The 16,518-nt window shown below is 39.6% G+C and overlaps 1 protein-coding gene across 1 annotated transcript in view; it reads right to left on the bottom strand.

The window, feature by feature from the left end:
• The window catches only part of LOC139634287 (dolichyl-diphosphooligosaccharide--protein glycosyltransferase subunit STT3B), a 79,504-nt gene that overhangs the window by 50,813 nt on the left and 12,173 nt on the right, over nucleotides 1-16,518 (bottom strand). The gene's annotated exons all lie outside the window — the stretch shown is intronic.

Raw genomic sequence — 16,518 nt, 5'->3', positions numbered from 1 at the left:
TTTTCTGGTTGGATTACCTGAGAATTGCACAACAGTTCATTTTCAGTCCCACTGCACATTTCCCCTCCTGCCCCAAAACTAACACCTCCATGCTGATGGAAAGGGTCACACTAACTGGCTCACTGGACAGCTGCCAAAGCTTTAATAGTGCTGAGTGTCCAGCATGGCTGCCATCACCTGACAAGATGAGGCATCCTGGCATAATTTCTGGGTGCTGCATCACTTGTTTAAAGGTGGAGGTGGATGTGCGCGCAAGATAACAGCATTCTGTGGATGTGCGCTGGCAATATTGTGAACATGTGACAAGACACGACTTGTTAAATATGAAATTAAACATTGGCTGTAATTACTGGCCCGCCTGAATATGCAGTAGGTTCAATGAGGCACTGTCTCAGTTGATGTAGAGTTGTTTACACAAACTGGAGCAGCAAGAAACACATGAACAGTATCATTAGGAGATAAATTCCAAATACAGCACTGATTACACTGCCAGGTCAACCATTTCCAAAAATCCCAAACAGGCAAAAATATAATTATCCTAATTTCATTGTGTGAACACTTTGCTGAAACTGCAGTGAACATTCTTCCAACTGAAGCTTGCGTGTGAGCTCCTCTTTTGAGATAAAAAGCTCCAGGAAGAGCCATTTCATTTGAATGCTTTTGGAAATTAGGCATTAATAAATTGAACTCTGCCTAAAAAATTATTGAATAACAAAGGCGCCAATGATTAGTCAATTAATTGAATACTTGATCTATAGAAAATGAACAACTATTTTGATGAGAAAACAATTGTTGATTTTTCAAGGGAAAATGCCAAACATTTGTTGGATTAAGTTTGTCAGATGAGATGATGATGACGATGATGAGCTCTTCTTTGTCACATCTGACTGTAAACTTAATATGTTTGTGTTATGGACTGTATCATCATAGCCTTTAGGTTATTATAGTGGGCACCTTTCATTCTTTTGCGACATTTTTCTGACAAACTAATTAATTGAGAAAGTAAGGATATCACATCAGTGGCATAACTTTCTAAACCCTCCCAAGAACAGCAAATAGTGTTCATACAGGGGAGGACTACGGTAAGGAGTGACCGGGTATTCCAGATTTGATGGAAATGGGGGCAACAACAACAAAAAATGGGTAATATGTAGAACATACTGAGAACCTTGCGAGATAACATGACAAACAATCAACATAGGAATTTCAATCAAAATATTGGACTAATTAAATATGTATTTTGAACGCTGTTTAACATTTCATTGAAAAAAAAAAAAAAAAAAAACCCTCTTCTTATCTAAACTTTTGAGAATTAACCAGCTGGCAGCACGAACACAACCAGATGGTTTCTGTTTTCTGTGCCTGGATGGGTTGTGAGGCCATCGTGTCAATATGCAAAAAGCCAAACTACTGCCTGAAACTAATGAATGAAAATTGGAAATGGCAATGCATCTTGGGGTAAAGAGACATAATGGCATAAATATCGGCTTGCCTAAGGGAATAACCTCAATACACATTACTGTGCTCCAGCTCTAACTGGGACCATTAGACACTGAATAGCTATAAACTAGCATTGTTTATTTTTGCCAATACCTCCACATTTTGACAGTCAAGATAGAGACTCACACATAAAACAGTTTGGGCTGTGAACAAAAGGCTGTTGGGAGCCGAGTAATTCAATTCTGAAATGGGGCATGGTCTGATAAAGACTTGTGTCGAGGTGTTGTTCTGTGATTGTGTTTATGCCGCGTCTCTTACTGTAACAGCAAACATGTTAGGAAGCTTGTGGCTCAAGCTTTCTGTTCAGTCTTGGAAAGTGCTGCTTTTAGTGCAGAACACTAAGTTGGAGTTTTATGAAGATAATTTGCCAATGAGCTCTACATTTTCCTGACATCAGATTTATAGAGAAGGAGAGTCACTGCTATTGACATCCTAATTATGTTTTCACAGGCGCTAAGGCTCTCATTCACACCTGTGTGAAAACAGCTTGGCAAAACCTATCACAAGAGCAGGGACAAATAATGCCTTGTGGGTCTAATAGAACAATCGATCTTAAATTAGGCCATTTCCTTAGCCAAGCCAGACAAGATGCTTACACAAGCTATAAGCAGACACAGAGAAGCATTGAATAATAAATTATCCAAACAGAGTAACGAATGCACAGTGATCACGCATGAAGTAGGAGCAGATCTAAAGCATAAATGTACAACATTATCCGTTCGATTTCAGGTGCCTTAATCATTGCTGCACAGGTCTGGTAAAGATTTAAAAATCTAAAATAACTTATTAAGTCTACAAAGCATTTGTTGGCTGTACAATAAATTGTTTTTTCTTTGTTTACATTACTATAAAATGAAATCATCAAAAACCTTCACCAATAACCTGTGACAGACCTGGAGGGATGAAGTACATAATGGAGTACATAAAATATACTTAAGAAAATACTAGGCAAGCTCCACCAGAAACAGCACAGCTATATAGTTGCTGTTCAGCAGCAAATCACAAAACTTTAAATAAATGTTTACAAAACTTTGGTGAAAGAGAAAATAGGGAGTGTTTAACCTTCTGCCGGTGAAAGGAACAAGGGCTGTGGAGGTTTATTAAGAAACTTCAAGAAGTGGTTTGGAACAACTAAATCATTTCACACTCCATCGCTTCCTGTATTTTCAACTGAACAACTACAAAGAGTTCTGTGATCTAAACAAAGCAGTTTCTCACTGTGATCTATCGGCTCTCTGTGACAGGAGGAAGACGAAGAATGTGCCTGGTCAACTGAGTCCAATGAGGGCAACTGAGACAAACCTACTACCAGAACATCTGTACTTCCGATGCAGGAATGACACCTGAAGAGGATGTGAGAAATAGCCTTATTTTACTTTTTGGTGTGAATCTTTAGGTAATACCACACTGTCATGATGAAACTATTGCAAACAAACAACAACTGTATGATTAACATCAGACAAAAGTAATAGATGTAGCCTATGTATTATAATTTAAATAAATAAGAATAAACCTAAGGGGTCTGTTTGCTTATGTTATAAAATTACTATCAACCAGTGTGTCATTACCAGATTTTTGAACACCAGTATCTGAAAGTTCAGTCAGGTATAGTCCAGACTAAAATATCTGAACAGCTATTGGATGGATTTCATTCATGTTGACCAGAGGACAAACCCTAATGAATCTGCTGATTCACTGACGTTTCTTGTAGTCCCACCATGAAGTTGACATTTTAAGGTTTTTGGTGAAATGTCTTGACATCTGTTGAATGGATTGCGGTTATATTTGATATGTATTCATTGCACAGAGAGCTCTATTTTTTTGATCATTCAGTACGTAAAAGAGAACAGAGAGAGACAGTTAAGGTCTATTCTTCCTGAGAAGTATCTGAGTGTGTGAAGAGTATGAAAAGCTTAATTTTTAAAAATATTTTCTGAAAATAGGTTATAATTACAATGGGAACACACAGACTGCGGGGCAGCACTAACAGCAGAGGTTGCGATTATAAGCACTTGTAAAACTGTAGGCTGATGGGAAATCCATCAATGACAAAACCATTAGGCAACTGTGCTTTTTGTGTTCAATACCACCACACAGAAGTGGCCATGTGGCATACAATTAACCAACTACAGCTAGGTTAGTATTGATTAGTAATTATAGAACAAAGAAGAGATACCTGAACCCCCAACAAGTCTGGTTTAACACCAGAACAATCACTGCGCAGAAAGCATTCTTAGGTAAGATAGAGGCTGTAACAAGATGAGGCAGTCTCCTTTATCCTTTACACCCTTGTACCCTTATTAAGTAAACAGTGTGCAAATGTAAAGTACAACCTACCAAAGACAGAAGCTTTAACTGACATTACCTTGATCAATCTTCTAAAAGCTTCTATCACAGCCTTAATACTCCATTGCATGATTGCAAAGATGCAGCAGTTCAAAGTAAACTGGTCATCTTTTTAAAGACAAAGCTCCTTCTCTGCTTGTGTGGGCTCTAATACTACGAATTCCCCACACACCTTCGTACCTTCGCTTCCCATCTCCCAACAACATCCATGACTGAACACGGACAGGACAAGAAATCATTGGGTAACGCATTCACTTGAATCCCCTCCAATGGATGGTCAAGGTGAAAACCACAGCACTCAATACTCCTGCTAGTTTACATTTGAACTTTGTAACTTCCATAGTAAAAGACAAGATTCATAAGGATGCTGTTGACTGGATTACTTGCAAAGAGCAAATGAAATATCACCCCACGACAACTATTGTAATGAGCTTTCAAAATACGTGCCTGCTATCAGAGCAGGAGACTGAGCTTTTAGCATTACATTCAGCACACGTTACAAAACTTCTGCCCGGCTCATAAAAACAAAATGTCAGCTGTTTACTAACTGGTATAACTGATGAACGAGAGCACTTCATTTGCAAAAACACGCAGCCCATTAATATTTCACAGAGACTAAGATTTCTGGGATAAATCCATGATCTTGAGAAAAACGCTACAGTTTTCAGACATGTAGCCCTCCATAATCGCATATGACTCCTTCAAAGCAAAGCTCTGAAAAATCCTGACAGATGATTATGTTGCGTTGACAACTGATGAGTGGACTTCAATTGCAACAGATGCTTCTGTGACAGTTCTTGCGCATTACATGGACGCCAGATGGAAATGAAAAGTGTGGTTCTTAGCAGTGGAGATTAAGAGCAAGCACAAAGATGAGTGTCACTAACAGCAATGAGGGGAATGTACTGTAAAGGCCATTGAATCTATAATCATTCTGTCAAGAAAAAAAAAAAAAGAAAAAAAGGTCTGATGGTGAAAGCCATTGCAACACAGTCTATTTCAAGTGCACTGCAGTTCACCTTACTAAGTCAATAACAGATTCCAACCTCTGAGAGACCAAATAGAAGCTGCTCAGTGTTAACTCTGTGAAAATACTTTAAGATTGCAGGGGACATGCAGGGGAGAAAGGGTCACAATTGAAGGCTGCATAATCTTGAGCTGAGTGCTAGTGGGTGGACGATGATGTAAAAGGTGGGAAACCGTTTTCATTAATAAACGTTCAAGTAGCCTGAGCCCTCTCAAGTTAGAGGACCCAGGTGATTTTCACTGCTGATTTAATTTATGGTTTAAACTTATTACGAAAAATGGATACAATTAAAATTTCTGTAGCCATAAAGTGTATTTAGACACCTCAAGATGGAAAGTAATTATTAGCAGAGACTTAGTACCATCAAATATGCTCAGCCAAATGTTTTGCTAAAATTAAACACAAACACAGATGTTCTAAAGGCAATTCAAGAAATGAAGTTGGCCTTGATTTTTGTCACTGAGCCTGAAAGGCTATGGGTAGGCCTTCACTCTTAGAGAGGATAAAAGTGATAATTTTATAATAAGAATGTATCAAATGGCAACATGAAAATAATGTGAAAGTATGAAAGGAGTCGCTCATAGTGCTAAACCTACAGAGAATTACAGCCTGAATCCAGGGATCCCCTCAGCTTTGCATAGCTTTAATGAGTTGCAGCTTGTTGTTTCTGTCCTGCCACAGCTTTACTGTTTTGGTTCACTCTCGCTGCTGTTATAGAGTCATTTTCAGCCACAGCAGGCAGCTGATGTCATTGAACACCCTTTCAAAACTCACTGTATACTACGTGCTCTGTACCAAAAAGCAGACAGACATAGTGATTAGCTGGTGAATACTATGGTGCATTTATGTGTAAAAACCCCTCATGAGTTGGTAGAGACCAAAAACAGAGCTAAGATAGTGACTAATGAATTTATATTTGCCACAAATTTGCCATATCAACATACAAAATGATGATCAATGTCAATGTTTTGTTCCCAGGTGGCAGGAAAAACATGTTTTTCAATCACTTTGTCAAAGGGCATCTACTGTAGGCGTTAAGGAAACTTACACTTGTCTCATTCGGATTTCTTCAACTACATTTTCTAAGCTAGTCCTTCAGGTAAGATTTTCTCCACCCTAAACGCTTTGTTAAATACTGCAGCACCAATAAGCCAATGCTGGATTTACAATTAATGCTAAATGGCTTTAAAATGGGAATGGTTCAAAGGCAACTGAAGATTTGTACTCTAAGTCAATTTAAAAGGTAAGGAGGGGGATAAGAAATGTGACGTTCCCAAAAGTGAAAGTCAGTGAATTTCAAACTGCGACGTGCAAATCAAAGGAAATGGATAAAAGGCATGCCAGTTCCACATTTAGCCAAAGAGTCCACTGGGGAAGAGGCTTCTCTTTTATCAAAACTCACTGTTTCCATCGACCAAAAATAGGGAAGGCACCAGGAGAGCCAGGCAGAAACAGCAGGCAGCAGTGAATCCCAGACATAAGGAGTAATTACTGGCATACAAAGAGCTTTGCTGTCATAACGGGCAGCTAATCAATTGGATATCACAAACACAAACACCAAGAAAAAACAGCAGCAATAATTACAGGCCTAATCATTACAGGCTGAGATTTCTATTGAAGACATTCTCAAAAGAACATGTCTAAATGCTTCATCACAATTTCATCAAAACAAGAGAGGTTTACGCCAAAACTACTGACAAGGTGTAAGGAAATTAACATACATGTACAACTCCTGATGATTTACTTGTGCTGGCCCCCAAAATATCCTTACTGCAGATGTGAAGGAACTCAACTCAAAGGATGTAATGCTTAGAAAGACCAGCACATTTAGGAGCTACACACTAAATATACTAAATCCACCACTGCAAGGCTCTAGGCTTAAAATCCTGCAGTGAGGGTAAACTGAGGGCAGCTGCCCACAGCCATCTACAGCTTAAAAATCATCTTATCTTCAGCCAAACATCCACCTGCTGCAGTAAAGCGGGGAACTGGGAGAAAAAGCTCTATTAAGACACCACAATGGCCAGAAATTAAAACCATAAAACTGAATGTTAAAAAACACAGCTGCGCACAGTTATGCTGTCTACATACAACTGATTGCCCTGGACAAAAAGTTGTTATTGCTCTGCCTTTGAGCATAATGGCTTTGATATGAGCTGCAGAGCCACTAAGAGACAGCAGAGAAAGCCGGTAAGACATTTATGCCTCGTTGGCTTAAACATCAGTGTAAGGCGCTCAATAACACTCCAGTCAAGAAGATACTGAGCATTTTACAAAACCTCTCTCTGCAAGCTCGACAATCATTAAGATAGTGTGCCTACATCATAACACAAGTTACTGCTGCCCCAAAGCTGCCATATCTGCATGAATGGGCTTGCTCCTGTGGTTCCGAAATCCTGAGGGGTCAGAATTTACTGCCAGGGCTGAGTAATTATACACCGTCTTCTGTACCACTGTGGTGCCTTCATCATTATTTCCAAACACACAGCCGCCTCTGCTGTTTCATATTCTATGGGTATGAGATAATGGAAGAGAAGAGAGGAGAGTGCTTTTCTCTCCCTCTGTCCCTTTTCTCTGTAGTGATGACAAAGCAATGTTTCATTCGTCCACAGGGGAGTCTTTGAGGAAGTATAAATTCCCAAATCTTTTAGCCTCTTTAGGGCAGAGAGAGCACAGACACATGAAGTCTGTGCTACCTAGTGTAGCTATCCAACTTTTTTTTTTTTTTTTTTTTTTTTTACTTGCATGAAAATGAAGATCTGGTTAATTCAGGATTAACATTTCAGGGAGAGACACTCTGCTCTTTGAATAGTAAAATATGTCTCTGAACATGCATTAATAACAGGCAGGGCTCTGCAAACAAGGGAACGTAACGTAATGTAACGTAACGTAATGTAACGTAACGTAACGTAACGTAACATAACATAACAATTGATTATTTATTTTTTCTTTTTTTTTTTAAGATATTTTTGGGGCTTTTGTGCCCTCATTTGATAGGACAGTGGAGACTGACAGGAAGGGGGCAGAGAGAGGGGAATGAGGAAAGAGGAAAGAAAAGAGGACAGGAAAGAGTCGGGCTGGTCGGGAGTTGAACCAGCGACTGGATTTATTTTTGAAGGAGGTTTTCCAATTTTAACTCGTGAGTTGTACCAGATGCACAAAGCAGAAAGAAGGGTGTAGTGGTTTGTTCCATAAAGACATAATTATTTGGATTTGTTCTCACCTGATTTGACCTAACACTATATTAACATAATAACAAAAAATTAAGTCCAATCTAAATGAAATACCTTTTAATAGTTCCAGCATATAGATCTACTCTGTATATTGGCCAAAAACAAAATGAGACTCTACAGGGTGGAAATAGCAGCCTGTCTGGGCACACACCAGTCTGCATGCCACTGCTGTCCTTCTGTGTCGATGAAGAACCTCTCTATATAGAGCCAATCAAAACATTTTATTTTAAACCAGATTTCCATAAAGCAGGAACTGCAAGTCCTCCATCATCAGCATGACAGTGACACTGACTGACAGCCAGACACCCGCCTTCGCCAAACAAATCTCTATGTGCAAACATTAGCTTTCTAGCCACATGTCTCAATCTCTTTCTTGTCTGCAAGCATGGACAATAAACAAACTAGCAGATGGAAAAGCACTCTTTAACAAGCAAGACAGACAGCTAGTTAGCTTAGTCATCTAAAGCACTTTGAAAAGTTTGTTAAGATGTGCCGTCTCTGCTGAATGTGTGGTCCATTTTCTTCAACAGCACGTCTAACTAAACACCGACACTATCTATATACAGTATCTATGCGTGCGGTGTTAAAGAGAAAAGGGATGTTTTAAGACAAAACTGTTGACAGGCTGCACAAATGTCCTCTGCATGCTGAGCCCTCAGCTTTTTTTAGGTCTCGCATTAAGTTCCAGTTATATTTTATTCAACCTGAGTGAACTGGTGTGACAGAATACATTTCCAACTCAACTTACAAATGTTACTGCCAAAGATCCTCAGTAGTTCAGTGAACGACTTAGTGTAAACAACAATTTCAACAATCAAAGGCTTTTTCCTCAGTTACTTGGGTGGACTGATGAACAGTCACAGGCACTGTTATGCGCTTTAAGTATTAAAAAATAAATGTCATGATATTACTTTCAGTTATGATATTAATTACTCACAGAAGCCACACTAGGGGAAAAAAACCACATTAAATTAAAAGCCTGCTTCAAAAGAGCCACTATCAGATCAGGTCTCCTTTGCAGAAGCTGAGAGGAACATAGAGAACATGAGCATGAGCCCAGTGCATGCAACCCAGAGAGCACTTGTTTGATGTATCAGGCCTTAATGATCCACACAATCTAATGAGCAACCATGCCGAATAAAGATATCACCAGGGGGGCTTCCCGACTTTGTAAAACACAGAAAAAGCTACTTCGTCATAACTATGACTCTGCATGCATAATTGTACTGGAGGAAGGGGACGCTGATTTGTTTGGTGGGGGGCAAAATTACAGTGGTAATTTCCAGTAGAGGAAAGACAATGGGCCTTTTGTTATTCCCCCAATTAAATATCACCCCAGACATGGTAAAGCTTGCACACTCTGGGGCCTCGGTGCCAAGAGTGAAGGATTGCTTGTGGCTAAATGGAGAACGCTGTAGCTGTATGCACTGCGAGTCATCACTTAGGTCGAGGCATCCCAAATGCATCTCAGCACAGGGACGAGTTTTGCTCAGTGACTGAGACAGTGCAGTGAGAGTTCTTAAGGTCCAAGCTGAGTCACTGTACTCTGAGCTAACACAATTTTATGCAATTTCATCCTGGCATGTGGTGCCCACTAAAACAGCTGTGTGACCTATTTTTGCCTCATGGGAGAAGAACTGAGGCTGTGTCAAACCTTTTCCAGTTCCTCCTACATGAATGACAAACGAAGTACCTTTTGTATTGTAGATACATGTTCATTTTCCTACTTGTTCCCAGTTTTTTATTACTGTTCGTTACTGCCAAGCTGCTACAGTTGCCCTACTGCCTCTGGTAATCACTAAAATAAACAAAGCATATGAAAATAATGGCCAACAGTGGCACAGCTCCCTTATGAAGCATATCAAAGCTTTGCTAGGCAAGTGGTCAGCACTGCTATGAGCATGGTGTCTACAACCTCCCAATGAACAGGAATCTAATCATTTATTCTACGCTGAAAACACACAGTTGTCCTAATCCGACTTTGAAACTTCAGTAACAATGAAAATCAAGCAGCACAAGCACTCACAGATAATGTATCTGTGTGAAATGCACAGTGATAGCATCTTAGTAGAAAACGGGGCTCCGGGCAAAGAGAATACATAAAAGACAACAATGAGCTCATCCTGGATGAAAACTCCACACTCTCTCCCCCTCACCCGACAGATTTGGAGTGGTGAATGAGAGCAAAGGCTTCCGCTCGCACTCTTGTCTGGGTAGCAAATCTCCAAATCCCAGCCAGAGGGGGAAACAGATCCAGGACCCCATTGCAGGGAGCCTGAGAGATGGGACTGCGGTTCACTCGCAGCCAAATTCCGCTTTTGTCTAACGGGGCACCATCAAATAGGGCCCAACCTTCACTGGGAGTGCTGTAATGACATTATGCCAGCTCTGCAGCAACTGGCGGCAGGGGGTGTGTATGTAGGTGTGTGTGTGTGTGTGTGCGTGTGCGTGTGTGTGTGTGTGTGTAGGGGGTTTAGCTGAAGAGAGAGGGTGATGAGAAGGAGAGAGAGACAGATGACTCTCTCAGCCCAAGATTCCTGATTGAACTGCAGCCCAGAAATGCAGAAGAGGGAATGGTCCTGTTGATTTCCCACTGCAATTGAATGATGCTGATGCAGACAGCAAGACTAATGTGACAGGATGTGTGCAGCCCAGCACCTCTGAGAGGCAAGCTTTGTACTAATGTCAGAGTAACATCATTGTTTCAAGATTGGAGAACTATCTTGGTTTGATCAGTGATGTTGTAGAATTATTGTTATACTTGTACCTTCAGCAACATGCTCTGGTGATGAGGCCAATTCACTCTTATTCTGAATGATGTGAACTTATTAACACCTCTGGACTAGAGCAGCCTGACTTGTCCCAGCCTGAATAAAATGTTAATTGGGTTGAACCAACCATCCCTAAACATTCCCTCTGAGGAAAACTATTCAATGAAAGAACATCTGGCCAACGGCCACCTCCTGGCCCAAACACTGGCCTCCCCATAAGGCACCCTGGTGCACCAGTGCCAGAGTTTGCAATTGGTATTACTTAGTCAAAAGTCAATGACTTTGCCTGAATAATCTCAGTTAAACCAATGCAAATAAAAAATATAAACATAGTTATACTTATGTATTTAAAATGAATACATTCTACTGAGCCTAGTTTACTGTTAGATAAAACAAATATAAAGGGGAATTTCTATTAATTAAGAGGCAGGAAAATGGTGCCGTTTGGCATTTCAGTTTTTTAATCTCAACTCTAGATAAAGGTGAAAAATACTTAAAAACATTAATTAAAATAAAAGCAGAATACATTATTGCTTCACAAGTTCCACATTCCATTTAAAAATACTCTTATTTGCCAGTTTAAAAGATAAACAGCCCAAACCCCGTAATGAAGAGAAACATAGATGAATTTTGGCAGCCAAATCACTTGGGAATTCACATCACATGATGTGCCAGATGGCAACAGTAAGCTTTATCAAAATGTAATATTCCCTGACAACCTCACTGGCACACTGACTGGCTGGAGGGTTAGCACGCAATCAAACTGCCTTCAGATGACTGTGCTTGTTATAATACACAGAGGTTTAACACAGTATCTTTTTCAACACGAATACAGGGCTGCAGGTGTATGTGTCTTTTAAAGCAACCAGGTTGACAGGTGACAGAACTATCCAGGGCCTCTACAACTTCATCTGGCTTTGAAATGAGACTCTTGGTAGCTGGGAGGACCAGGTGGGGAGTTAGATCACAGATTGAGAACAGGGCTGGCTTGCTAAGTTACAAAGACATACTCACGGGAAGAGAAGACAGACACATAAAAGAAACCAAAGAAACGGGCAAATAAGAAATTGAGAATGACAGAGTGAATAGTACCTCAATCAGTTTGCCACTTGGATTGAAAAAGTACATTTCAAGGTCAAGATAAGCAGTCATGGTAAATGAAATTCTAATGATGGTAGTAACTGCCAAATTGCTGCAGCTATATTGAAAGGGAAACGTCAAACTCTGAGGTCACTTATCTCTCCTGAGTGAAATCATATCAAGGGCCTAATGATCTCCTCCATATATTCCAATGAAGCTTTGAAAGTATTTTTAATGGGTAGGTGCCATCATCAGAGCTGGATTCATTCCTTAAGTGTCAGAAATATCCTCCTTGATCTCACTAACTAGGGTGCATCTGTTTGAAAAGAAACAAGCTTTGAAGGTCACAGGTTGAGATGAAAAACTGAGAAGACGAAGATGACAATTTCACAACCTTACATTAGCTTCACAGTCTTTGATTTTTGTGTCAAATACAAAAGGGCCAGGGAGGGAAAGGCAGGAAGGTAAAGCTTGTCAGAAAGAGAACAGAAACAAGAAAAAGTAAAATAATAAAAGATCTATAACTAGAACATTTAGAATTCATTAAATTCCAAGCAGTGGCATCATTAGACTGCGCCGTTTAGTTGGGGGTCAAGACCAATCAAGATAATTAACAACAGCTATATTTTTAATGACACAGAAATTTCCAAAGAGCCAGAAGTTACTTTACAAGATATGCACTCCAAAATAGTACCCTAAAAAAGCATCCATCACCTCATATGAAGCATAGCCAAGGTAGAACAGGATAGTAGGAAATCACCAAAACGTTGCACCAAGCTGAATATGACCAAACAGGCAGGTCCTTGGGAGACAGAGCAGATGTAACAACAGATTGTACAAAACAAGCAACAAGCTTTAAGACCTTATTATTATTGAATCATTCAGTTTTACAAGAACTTGGCAGTAGTGGCCTGGAATCCATGCTCAGCCAAGCTCAGGCAAGTCTCTTTACCATTTCCTACGCACCAGAGAAACTCATCATGATTCCTCCCATTCCCCTAACCCTGTGGAGCTCACTCAACAAATCTTTGGAACATGGGTCCAAACAAAAGACTGCAGCTAATCTTGAGGTCAGTTTTAAAAAGAATGAACAATGAAAGCTTTATACTACAGACCACGCATGATGCAAATTTCACCTATTTCCCCATATCTGTGCAGACCATCTGCATGCTTCCCAAAATTTACAAACTGCATCATAATAAAGAAATGATGACATCCGTGTACGCAGACACTTAATGTAGCATGAACAAAACCATGTCCTAGTATATACAACCTAGCGGACAGTGCATCTTCACTATGTTTTCTCCTGACAAAACAAGAGAAGATGGGAGGAACGTGAAGGATATGTTGGCATTGAGATGGCATCCATATGGTGGCTGACTCAGAGAAAGGGAATTAGACTGCCAAACTGCTGCTGTGACTCAGAAACAAGAGAGTCCAAGAATCATTGCCTTACTTCTCCCCCACCAATAAAGACAGCTTGACAAAAACGTGAACAATGAGTCTGGGAGCTTCTGAGGATGACAGCAAGTTTCCAGGGTGTCAGTGGAAGGTAAAGTCTAAGCCTCTAAATCAAGTGGGTTGGTCCATGCTGTGGTTGGGAGATGTGGAAGGACCACAGCAGACATGAGGGAGTATGGCACTTGGGACAATGATTAGCAATTGGAAGGAAAACCTCTTCTACTCATGTGGTGCAAAATGTCTCAAGGACAAATTAAATTAAAAGAGCAGGCTGGGGGGAAAAAAATCATTTTATTTATTCATTTCAGCAAATCTGTTCTGAAGACTTGGCTAGATCAGGAGGAGGCATCATAAAAGGCAAAGTGAGTAGGCAGAGTTGCGTCTCCACAGACTCAAATGGTGGGAGATGAGACTGCAAGAGGAATGAGAAAAACACTCTGAATGAATTAAAGTTATAATGCTCCAAATATGGCTGCAAATGTAATAGTTTGGTCATGACATATGGTATCCCTGTAATGCCCTTTTCACACATACATGAAGACTGGACATTGAAAGCAGTAACAATACTGATACAGGTGTTTCCTGTATTGGTACTTGAGTGGAAAAGGACAAAACACACATGAAGCATATGTAAGCATACATCACTCGAGGGAATGATTATATACTCACAAAGAACAAGTTGTATATAGTTTTTTTTTGTCTTCTTAGGAGTGGTAACACTTTAGGTAAAATGTGACAGGTTAAAGGGGTCAGTATGCTTCTTGAGGATTTTTAAGGCAAACGGTAAGTTCAATGTTGAAGGGTTTAAAAATCTGATACAATGATATGAGTATTTTGCTATGGAATGCACAAGAACTAAAAATGTTGATTCTGTGTAGTACTAATATAGTTCTATCACATCTGGAAGTTATTTGGTCCTGCATAAAAAATTAAGTGCCACAGATGTGGCTTCAGAGCTGAAAACCCCCTTTTTTTTTTTTTTTTTTTTTTTTAAAAGGTATTTTGGCTGTAGATCTTTTTAATTTCCTTAATCCTTTTGAAGGGAAAGTGGTAATATTCATTGCATATATAAAAAATGAAAGGTGTTTTTATTTCAATAGCAATGTTTTGGTATTTTTGACTGGCTGTAATATTACATTCAGTGGTTTTTTTCATGGGGAGATATTTGTATTATGTTGCATTGAAGGTTTTCTATCTCTGTGAAACCTGTTGAGTGTGTTATTCATCGGGACCAGTTACAGATTGTAATGGCTTGGTTTGTTGTACTAGATGACAATGATCCATTATCATTCAGCTGGCAGTGGGCGAGGGCAGGGCACATCTTTGTACATTAGTTCAACACAAATATTATTTTGAAATTTAAATTTTTGTGCTTCCTGTGCTTGTGCTAAGCTCCGTTGCTCTCTCTCTCTCCATTTATGATCCTCAGTGAGCAACTAAGTTTACTGTTGGGTTGCAAGTTGAAGCAATCATGACACTGTTTCTGAAGAAAGCTATGACATCATTTGTCAAGTCAGAACATCCATGTCTCATCTTCATCTCCATTAGTGTAGTTTGTCTTCTTTGGCTTTTTTTCAATGGACTCCACTATCTTACTATCACATCAAACTGCTTCATGATGAAACAAATTGTGATCGCACTCTTTTATATACTTCTGGGTATGTTGCAATCCATTGTGCAATAATTCTTCCAAACCCATTTCTGTTGGGATTAGCCCAGACTCGCTTTATTGTTTTCTAATGCTACTAGTTAATGATGTCTGAAATTTGTTCAGAAAAGAAGATGGAAAAAAAGATGAAATTTAGCTCAGATGGCTAAACTTCAAAAGTTCATTACTAAAAAACTATTGGGAGTAGAGCAGTACATTTTTGCAAAGTCCCATGAATTTAATGAGTTGGTGTGGAATCATCCATTATCTTAGATCTGCCAATAAAATCGGCCTCTCGATGCATCTGTCAGGCTCTGTTGTCACTGGTACAGCAGAATAGTAGGAATTCTTTTTTTTACATGCCTTAAAAAAAAAAAAAAACAACTACACACCACTTTTTGGCTCTGTAAACTATACCCTGACACTGATCAAGCCCCCTTTCTCATTTTCATTTCATACCCCCATTTATACTACATTACTATATTTATCTGTCAAATGGGGTTCAAAAGCAGTCTGTGATAAGCCTATAATCTTTCACTTGAATTTGAAAAGGTTGCGTTTTTAAATCGGACGATGTCTTAAGGCCGAACCAAACTGTTTATCTAATGGCCTGCAAGTGCACTGATGCCTGCTGTGGGTTGCCTGGAGCCACAATGAGTCATGCTTTTCTCAAAGCACTGCTTAGATTTTTTATAGCAGCAGGTTAGCTGCATGCCAACAATGCCCACAGTTTCCATGAGGGAAACCTATTCTCAGCGAGCACTCACGTTACATTGTGCCTTCTGTCACTCTGACTGGCACAGAGGTGATAGTGGAGGGCAGGTGGTTAGATAATGACACTGACCTACAGTTTCCGGCGGGAGGAAAAAAAACAAAAAAAACAAAACAAAACAACCACAGTATCCCTGGGACTTCTGGGTGGTCTTACCTCGTGAATAAATAACTTCCTCAAATGTCAACCTTGTCAAAATATTACCATAAACATCTCTTTCCATAGTAATGGCTATGACATTGTAGTTGACCACAATGTCCCAAAAAAAAAAAAAAAAAAAAAAAAAAAAATTAATTCTCTAAGTTTTGGCTGCACCTGCACCAACAGCTTGAACAGACAGCCCTATAAGTCTAAGTCTATCCTTGCAGGGGTTGAAACCTCTCACATTGGATATTAAATGCCTATAATAGATTTTTAGGGTCTTTTAACTTGATTAATTTGTTACAGACGATTAATTTCAATCTCAGTCCCCCCCGTTTTCCCCATTCAGCAGAAATTTCACCTTTGCCACGTACTGTAGTAATACAGAACTGTCGTCTGTTTCAGGTCAACAGAAAAGAGGGACGCAACAAGAGAGAACATTTTTGTGAAGAGAAGATGTTGGAAGATGTAACGGAGAGCTAAGACAAATTCAGTATTAAAACTACTTCAAATATATTTGGACTCCTTAAATGTCAAAT

This window comes from Trachinotus anak, unplaced genomic scaffold (assembly GCF_046630095.1).
Source record: "Trachinotus anak isolate AG129_WGS33_773 ecotype Australia unplaced genomic scaffold, CSIRO_AGI_Tana_v1 ptg000016l, whole genome shotgun sequence".
NCBI lineage: Eukaryota > Metazoa > Chordata > Actinopteri > Carangiformes > Carangidae > Trachinotus > Trachinotus anak.
This window is presented reverse-complemented; position numbering and strand designations above follow the sequence as displayed.